This window comes from Nelumbo nucifera, chromosome 1 (genome assembly GCF_055504915.1).
Source record: "Nelumbo nucifera cultivar China Antique chromosome 1, China Antique-T2T, whole genome shotgun sequence".
In the NCBI taxonomy this organism is placed as follows: domain Eukaryota; kingdom Viridiplantae; phylum Streptophyta; class Magnoliopsida; order Proteales; family Nelumbonaceae; genus Nelumbo; species Nelumbo nucifera.
Window position 1 is genome coordinate 48,460,006 of NC_142649.1, and position 8,820 is coordinate 48,468,825.

General features: G+C 44.1%; 1 pseudogene across 1 annotated transcript; it reads left to right on the forward strand.

Moving 5' to 3' along the window:
• The first annotated feature begins 374 nt into the window (after positions 1 to 374).
• Positions 375 to 3,464, forward strand: LOC104590727 (receptor-like protein kinase FERONIA pseudogene; annotated as a pseudogene). Its single transcript, XR_016081390.1, has one exon. The product of XR_016081390.1 is annotated as a receptor-like protein kinase FERONIA pseudogene (transcript).
• Positions 3,465 to 8,820: the final 5,356 nt, after the last annotated feature.

Below are 8,820 nucleotides of genomic sequence, written 5' to 3' on the forward strand. Positions count from 1 at the left end.
TAACGTTATGAATGGCCCAGGCCTGTAGTCCATCTATAAACTACAGCTTACATTGGGCCTTCTATGATCCATACATGTTGCAAGATTGCATTTTTTTCTTACTGATAGATGGAAATATTTGAGAAAGGTGAAAATCTTCAATATGGAAACTATGTGAAAGGTTATTTTGCCCAGATATCCTGCTTCTGCTGGTTGTAGCGGAAATTTGGGTTCGAATTATGCCCGGATATCTAGTGGCTTTTGAGAGTTTGATTTGGTCAGTCAAAACCACTAACCACCGTGAATTTTTAGTGTCGTCTCGGATGGGCATTTCCTCCACTATGTTAATATCCCATCTTTCGCTGTCATTCACAGGTCATAATTCATAAAGTCTAACAACGCTACAACTACAATTGAGCAAGACTTTTCTATAATTCTAACAGCTTGAGGCTTCAGAACTCTTTAGCCATTGCAAATGTATAATTGCGGTACAGAGAGAGATAAAAGAGTATTACGGGTATGATTAGCACAGAAATTAAGCTCTGCTAATTCCGATCTGTTCACTTTTCTTTTGGTTTTCCACTGTTCTAGTTAATTCCCGTCTTTCTGCATCCATGAAGAACACCAGGAGAGACTCTCTGGTCACTCTTTTTTACGTCTTCGTAATCTCTGTCGCCAAAGTCTCTCCTTATGATCCCTCCGACAAAATCTTCCTTAATTGCGGTGCCCCTCCAGAGGTGATAACAGCCCAGGATGGTCGGAACTGGACGGGTGACATCGGCTCTAAGTTGGCGCCACTCGCATCTCTCATCAACATATCATCAATCTCCCAAGCTACTCAAGGGCCCTCCGTGCCTCAAATCCCTTATCTGACAGCTCGTATCTTTTATGCACCCTTCACCTACAAATTTCCGGTTTCTGCCGGTCCGAAATTTATTCGCCTCCACTTCTTCCCAGCTTCATATGCCGTAGCTAACAGAACAAAAGCTTTATTTGACGTCTCTGCTGGTCCGTATACTCTGCTCAAGAATTTCAGTGCCTCCCTTACTGCAGATTTCTTCAACACGAGTCACTTCTTCAGAGAATTCATCGTCATCGCAGACAATGAAGAATTAGATATCACCTTCAGTCCAAATCCCAACACTTCCGACACTTACGGCTTTGTGAATGGGATCGAGGTCGTTTCGATGCCAGGAAATCTCTATTTCGGAAATGACCCAATGCTTGTACCTGGGAAAGTTGCTTATTCTATTGGTAATGAGATGGCCCTTGAGATGGTTTACCGATTAAACGTTGCTGGAAATGATATTTCCACTCAAGAAGATACCGGCATGTACAGGCAATGGTATCAGGACAATAGCTACCTAGTGAACAGAAGTGATGATGCAGAACCCGTAAATACCACCATCAACATCAACTACACAGCTACTACACCTTCATACACTGCGCCTGAAGACGTTTACCGCACGGCCAGGACGATGATTGGGAACAATTCAATTAATGTTCGCAATAATATAACTTGGGGTTTCCTTGTCGATCAGGGGTTCTCTTACCTATTTAGGCTCCATTTTTGTGAATTTCAGCCTGATATAACAGCGCCTTCCGAAAGAATTTTTTTCATCTTGATTGGCAACCAGACGGCGGAGAGAGAAGCTGATGTCTTGAAATGGAGTGGCGGAAAGGGGATTCCGGTGTTCAAAGATTACATTATCATTCCTGTGAATGGAAACGTCGACAAGCAGGATATTTGGCTTCAGCTGCACCCTAACGTGGAAGTAAACCCTACGTACGACAATGTAATCTTAAACGGGATCGAGATCTTCAAATTGAGTAAAGACCACAATCTCGCCGGACCCAATCCTCCTCCAAAACAAAACATAAATCCACAGGTTCCTTCCCAGGGATCTGATAAGTCGAACAACCACCGTATGTGGTTGATTGTTGCCGGAGGTATATTGGGTTGCGTAGTAGTGCTCTCTCTAGTGGGTTTCTTTGTTTTCCGGCGACGTGGTACAAAGGACTCCGGTACTAAGTACGGAACATCTGGATGGACCACAGTTTCACAGTCTATGTTTTCTTCGAAGACAAACACCTCAGCTCTACCATCGGGTCTTTGCCGCCACTTCTCCATTGTAGAGATCACGGTAGCTACAAATAACTTCGATGAAGGACAACTTATCGGTGTCGGCGGCTTTGGCAACGTTTACAGAGGCTACGTCGACGATGGGGTAACCCCTGTTGCAATCAAGCGCAGAGATCCGAATTCCAAGCAAGGGGCCCACGAGTTCCAAACCGAGATCGAGATGTTATCCAAGCTGCGCCACCTCCATCTCGTTTCTCTGATCGGGTACTGCGATGATCATGGAGAATTGATCCTGGTATACGATTATATGGCCCACGGAACCCTTCGTGATCACCTCTACAAATCTAACAAACCACCTCTCCCTTGGAGGCAAAGGCTTGAGATTTGCATCGGCGCCGCTCAGGGTCTACATTATCTCCATACGGGTGCGAAATACACGATCATTCATCGAGACGTGAAGACCACAAACATTCTGTTGGACGATAAATGGGTTGCTAAAGTATCGGACTTCGGGTTATCTAAGGTGGGTCCTACCAGCCAATCCAATACGCATATCAGCACGGTGGTTAAGGGTAGTTTCGGGTATTTGGATCCGGAGTACTATCGCCGGCAGCAACTGACGGAGAAATCCGATGTGTACTCATTTGGAGTGGTTCTGTTCGAAGTGTTGTGTGCGAGGCCTGCCCTGGATCGGAATCTTGACCACAGGCAGATTTGCTTGGCCGACTGGGCCCTGCAATGCCGTCGTGATGGAACCCTCGATCAAATCATTGATCCCTTTTTATGGGGAAAGATTGCGCCAGAGTGTTTGAGGAAATTCGCAGAGATCGCTGCGAACTGTTTGGCGGACGAGGGAATCAACCGTCCAACCATGGCTGATGTATTGTGGAATCTTGAATTTGCATTGCAGCTGCAGGAGAGTGCCGAGAAGCTTGGTGATGGTGATTTTGATTCAGTAAACCAGATGAACGATAAGAAAACTCCACTTAGCTCCTCCATCAGTGAAGTCTTTGTTTCCGGCGGTGTTTCTGGTTCATCCGATATGAAGAGCAGCGGTACAAGTACTTTCACTAGCGATGGAAACAGCAAGTCCTACAGTGAATCTGATGCATTGATGTCAGGTACTGTGTTCTCCGAAATCGGAAACCCAAAAGGACGGTGAGGATTCAGGGCATGGACTAGAGGACAAGACAATTTGGGCGAGAGGCGGCATCAAGCCCATTCATGTGTTGGGTTCAGGTTGGGCTTATGGTTTGACCTTGAGTAATGGCTGGTATTAGACATGGAAGGGCCGGCCGGCCTAGTTGTAAGCGTCAAGTGTCCTTATTCAATGTTTTAATAATTTTAAGTCGTTATCTAATGTTATAGATAAGGTAATCCTAGATATTTTACTATTCTAAAATCTATGCAACCGTTACATATTTAAATGCAATTGTCCCTCTTTGCATATTAAAAGAAAGAGAAAAAAAAAACACTTGTCCATCTCAGATTACTTCACATTTGTTTTCCAATGCCGTTATAATTTTGTAATTTTCAAATAAAAATAAAAATCAAAGAAGGGGCTATTTAAATCCACTCACAATCGATTTAATTTCCTCCATTCTGACATGTTACATGTTTGTTATCTTAGAAAATAGAAACCGCAGTAAAGACTCCCACTTCATCCTCAATTGAAATTCGTTGGCCGAGGACAGCCGCGTCCGAGGGCTGATATGTAGGGCTGTTGTGTCTGACTTGAGGAAATAGCGCGTTAAAGGCTCCAGGGGTTATCCACGGGTGGAGAATTTGATGATTAAGTTAGTTAAGTAATCAAAGGGGGTTGGACGAGGCCTGAGGAGAGAGCTTAGACGAGGTCATTCAAGAGTTAGAGAGCCTAAGAGTTGGAATGAGCCAAGATGTTTTACCAAGGAAGGGACACCCCCACTTATACTTGAGTTCGCCTAGGAATTGGTCGGAGGTTGTTAGCAGTGGACGACCTGGATCTCATTTAGCCGATTGCCACATGGCACCCTCTTAGCCCTGCCACATGCACCTACATCATTTGCCCCCACTCTCAAAGCCATGGAGGAGGGCTGAGTGGAGACCTTGGCTTCGGCCAAAGAGAGTGCAACATCATCACTAGGAGGCGCTGGATGGTATGTCAGGCAAGGGCCTTGGCTTCATCAGAGAGAGCGTTACCTTGCAAGCACAAAGACGTCGACCTCGCTGTTAGCCAATCTGACACCGCCAATTAACTCAGAATGTCTGAAAACCCCACTCTACAAAATTTCAGCTAAAAATACCCTCATTAACCCTCTTATCCAAAAAGATTCTATTTCAATCAATCTTATTGGTCCATACACATAAATCCACTCCCTATGATCAGTGTAGACACCCCATTTTTGTGCTCTTCAGTCTTTCTGCAGCATTTTGAGATTCAAGCATGTTTCAGCTAACCTCTTAGCCGACTAAAACTTCCTCTCAATCTCTAGAAACATCTTAAAAATCTAAGATTTGACCAGCTATAGCTTCCAATCAATTAAGCCAATCACCTAAACTTGGAATGTCCAATTTAGGTAAATTGATATAATCTTTTACTCTTTGTCTTGATTGATTGGGAGAATCTCTCACAAAGCTGTCTTGACAGTCCATTCTCTCAATCAATATCCCTCCAAAAACCTCTTAAACATCAGCCATTGATCTCTCTTGTCTCCCATTTCATCCATCCATTCTCCTCTTAAAAAATCTATAAATACCACCCTTTTTTTTATATCTTAGACACACAAAAAAACCTAGAGAGGTGATCCTACACTCACTAGCCTAGAGAAATCCCCCCCTTCACATCCTAAGCAGCCCTAAACTTCCCTAACCCACATTATAGACTCTTTTCCCACTATCTCTCATGTACCAAGAGTCCTCCCATATTAGTATTATAGTCCAAGAACTCCCCAAGTCTTGCATACATCCAAAAGAAGAAGCTGAAAGCATTCTCGATCTATTTGCCTATTTGATTTAGTTCATGTAATTCACTTATTTGCCTATTTGATTTAGTTTTACAACTCCATTTAATAGAATGCATTTTACTATAAATTATTAATAGGAAGTTGTGTCATCATGGTAGGTCAATATTTTACATCTCCATTGTTAGATTAATCGTCATGCCTTTTCTGGAATTCTGTTTAGATAGAGTCTTGATCTTTAGGATATTCGTCATGCAATCTCTTTAGTTTTTTTTTTCTTTTTTCTTTTTTTTGTTTTGATGTATTTACGATGAATAGCATGTGATCATTCTTTCTTTATTGTCTTTGTGCTAGTACATACTCCTTTTTTTAATTAATAAAATGAGTAGATAGAATTGTTATTCCTTTAAATTGCTTGTTTAGTGTGTGTGTATTATTTCTAATAAAGAGGCCTTGAAATTATGATTAGAACTTTTGTAAAGTAGAGGCAGGGTTAACTGGGCGAGTGTGTGGTGCCTAACACCTTCCCACACTATACTTTGGTCCCTAGACCCTAAGAATCTCTATCCCATTGGGCAACGAGTTACCAAAAAACCAAAAATGTTTTTCTTGAAAAAACTCTGAACTTTCCTAACTTCCCAATTCCCAAAAATTTAGGTGATGACTCCAAATTCCATATCCAAATCTGTCCCCCCCACTAGGTCGGGTAGCCACAATCAATCTGATCTCAACCCTTCATTTTCGACTCAAAAATCTCCGCCCTTGAATCAGTTCCCCCGGTTCAGTCTCCTAGATCGATTCAAAACTGGGTTCCACGAAATTCTAAAATTACCCATAAATTTGATAAAATCCCAAAATCCCCCCTAGATTCAATATAAAATGCCTAAAACTTTCATTTACCCTAATTGAAGAAGCTTACGAGAGGGGGACTGTTCATTTTCTTCTCAGCTTGAAATAGCAGCGGAGCAAGAAAGATCTTCCTTCTCTTGCTATTTCACCTTGCTCATTCTCTTACTCTCCCCTCTTTCTCGGTCTTCCTCCTCCTTCCCCTACTTCTTCATCTTTCTCACCTCCTACCAGACCCAACAACACAGCGGCGGTGAGACGGAATCTCTCCCACCACCGAACCTCCACTTCTCTCTTCTTCTGGTTTTAATTGCTTCAAAAACATGGTTGTCGTCATTGTTTCATCGCCTTTTGATCACTTGCTCCTATTGTCGCCTATCCCACCTTCAATGTGAAGCAAGGGAATTGTAGAGCAAGCTCCTATCAGAATTGGGTTTCTCTAAAGTCTAGAAGCAAACCATTCTTTCTTCCACCAAAGTTCAATCAGTTCTTTAATTCTCCGGCAATGTTTTGGGAATAAGCGTGATCAGGTAATCATTTCTCGACCATTTCTCTCACATTCTGCTGTTTATGTTCTCTGTTATTTTTTTATGATCGAAGGATGAGAAAGGGGAAGAGACAATTCCCTATAAACTCCTATACCCTTCCTAATCCTGCCTTGTTGATTCTAGTTTTAAATCTGTTACTCGGTTTCTCTATTGGTTTCTTTTTTTTTTTTTTTTTTTTTTTTTTTTTTTTTTTTTTTTTATGAATCTTCTCTGATGCATCTTTTCCAAACCGTATTAGTTTTCCTTTTGTTGATTATTTTCTTTTTAAATTTGCTTCAGCCCTATCTTAGTTGTAAATCTTGGTTTCTAAATCTATTTCTCTATTCATCTATTGATTTCTTTTCTTACGAATCTTCTCTGTTGCATTTTTCCAAACCACATTAGTGTTTCTGATGTAGCGCGATCCAGGCACTCTTAGCTGGTGGAAATCTGGCTCCTAACTGACGACGAACGGTGCCTGAGAAGAAGGAAAATACAAAGGATTCCCGGGGGGCTCGCCCGATGGTAACACTTCGATGCTTAAGTTAGAACTTTGAGAGAGCTGTAGAGAATGCTGAGAAAGCTAAGAGTGTAGATAGTGCAAAATCAGTTCGGATCCTTACCCCTTGGAAGTTGGGGCCTTTAAATACCAATGTTTTGTCAAATCGGGCATGACCACCTCTGGCCCTCTGTCGTAGCCGTTACTTGCCAGGGCTGTGCAGGTAATCGTCACAGGGTACTATCCAATCAGGCGAAAGACGTAGCCCGGAAAGGACATACATGATGCCACTTGCTAAGAGACGTGGGAGCAGTCTGCTGGCACTGGCAGGGACCGCGCCGTCAGTCAGGAGATGTGGGTGCAGTCTGGCGGATACGGTCTTATCAGATAAGAAGCTTCCTAAGAACGCCGCAATGCTTGATAACGAGCTACCTTGTAGCGAACTACCCCATAGTGAGCTACCTTGTAGTGAGCTGCTGGGGCCTTCGAGGCATCCATTCCTAACGATTGGAGCGAGTTGATTATCCTAGCTCGTGAACTAGGATAGACCTTGGAGTGTCCCCTTCTAGCATACCAGTGTACTCGAGCTTTCTCTGTAGCAAGCTGCTTCGTAGCGAGTTGTTCCGTAGCGAGCTGTTCCATAGCGAGCTGTTATGTAGCAAGCTGTTCCGTAGCGAGCTGACCCGCGAGGGCTTCAGCGAGCTCGTTACACCAAGTGGTAGCCAGGCTATCACACTGAGTTGCCACTTATGTTGAGTCATGTCCACGTATTGCCTGCTCAGGGGGTCAAGTCAAATCACCCTCCGTCAATTGCCCCCCACTCCTTGGGCTAAGGATCTTGCCTTAGCACAGGGAGTTCATGAGGTGACAGGTTGATTTGACCCACAATTCAAATTGGGTTGATCGACCGCATTCAATACACGTGTGGATGTCATGCAATTTCTGGAATTTTTGGGTGCCAAAAAATGCGTCAGACAGCCTTCAGTTTTGGAAGACGTGCAGCCGGCATTACTTCAGTCCTGGAAGATGTGCAACCAGTCGCATTCCGGTCTCAGGAGACGTGCGATCAGTTTGGTTGTGAGCCATCGGATCTGCCTCGACCTGAGCCATTGGCTTTTGGGCACTGTATCTATAAATAGGAGGGCCCCATGCCTCATGTCTTTCATGCCAACTCGCCTTGCCTTCGGATTTGAGGTCGCGCCTTTGTCTAGTTGCTCGAGCTCTCTCCCGTTCCTATTGCCTTTTCAGTTCAGTTTTTTCCTCGTGAGTACTCTGTCTTGTCAACAATGTCTGGGTACCCACACGACGACTTCTTTCCTCGGGACGGTAACCAGGGTAAGGTTCCCTCAAACTCAGGGGGAGCTTGGGGGCTCCCGGAGGGTCAGTACATGGAGGCTCGAGAGGCCTCTGGAAATCTAGCTTCTACTTCCCAAGAGCGGGAACTAGACAGCTCCGGCCATTCCTCTATGACGATGGAAAGGCTTCAGGCCCTAGTTTCCTTTTTAACCTCCCCAGGAATCTTATTTACAGTCTTCCCTCTAGTGACTATCCCTGGGAGCATGATCACGACGAAATCGTGATCTTTGAGGAGCAGCTTGTGGCTGGCCTCTGGCTCCCTCTTCATCCTTTGGTAGTGGAGGTTCTTTTCCACTTTAATGTTGCTAGAGATCAGCTTCACCCCAATGCAATCCGAAACATGGTTGGGATAATTTCTTTGTGTTTCGAGTACTGTCTTCCTCTTTCTCTGGACATTTTTGCTTCCATTCTGTCCATCAAGAATGCCACCCCTGGAGCTCTTCCAGAAAGGCGTTCTTACTACTTCTCCCCCCACCCAAGCTTCAAGCTCCTTCACGAGCTGCCTAACAGGATCCCAGCCTAGAAGCAGAGTTACTTCGTGGTTTGCAACCCCGAGGGGTGGCCCTTCCTGACCCACTAAAGGGCCGCTAT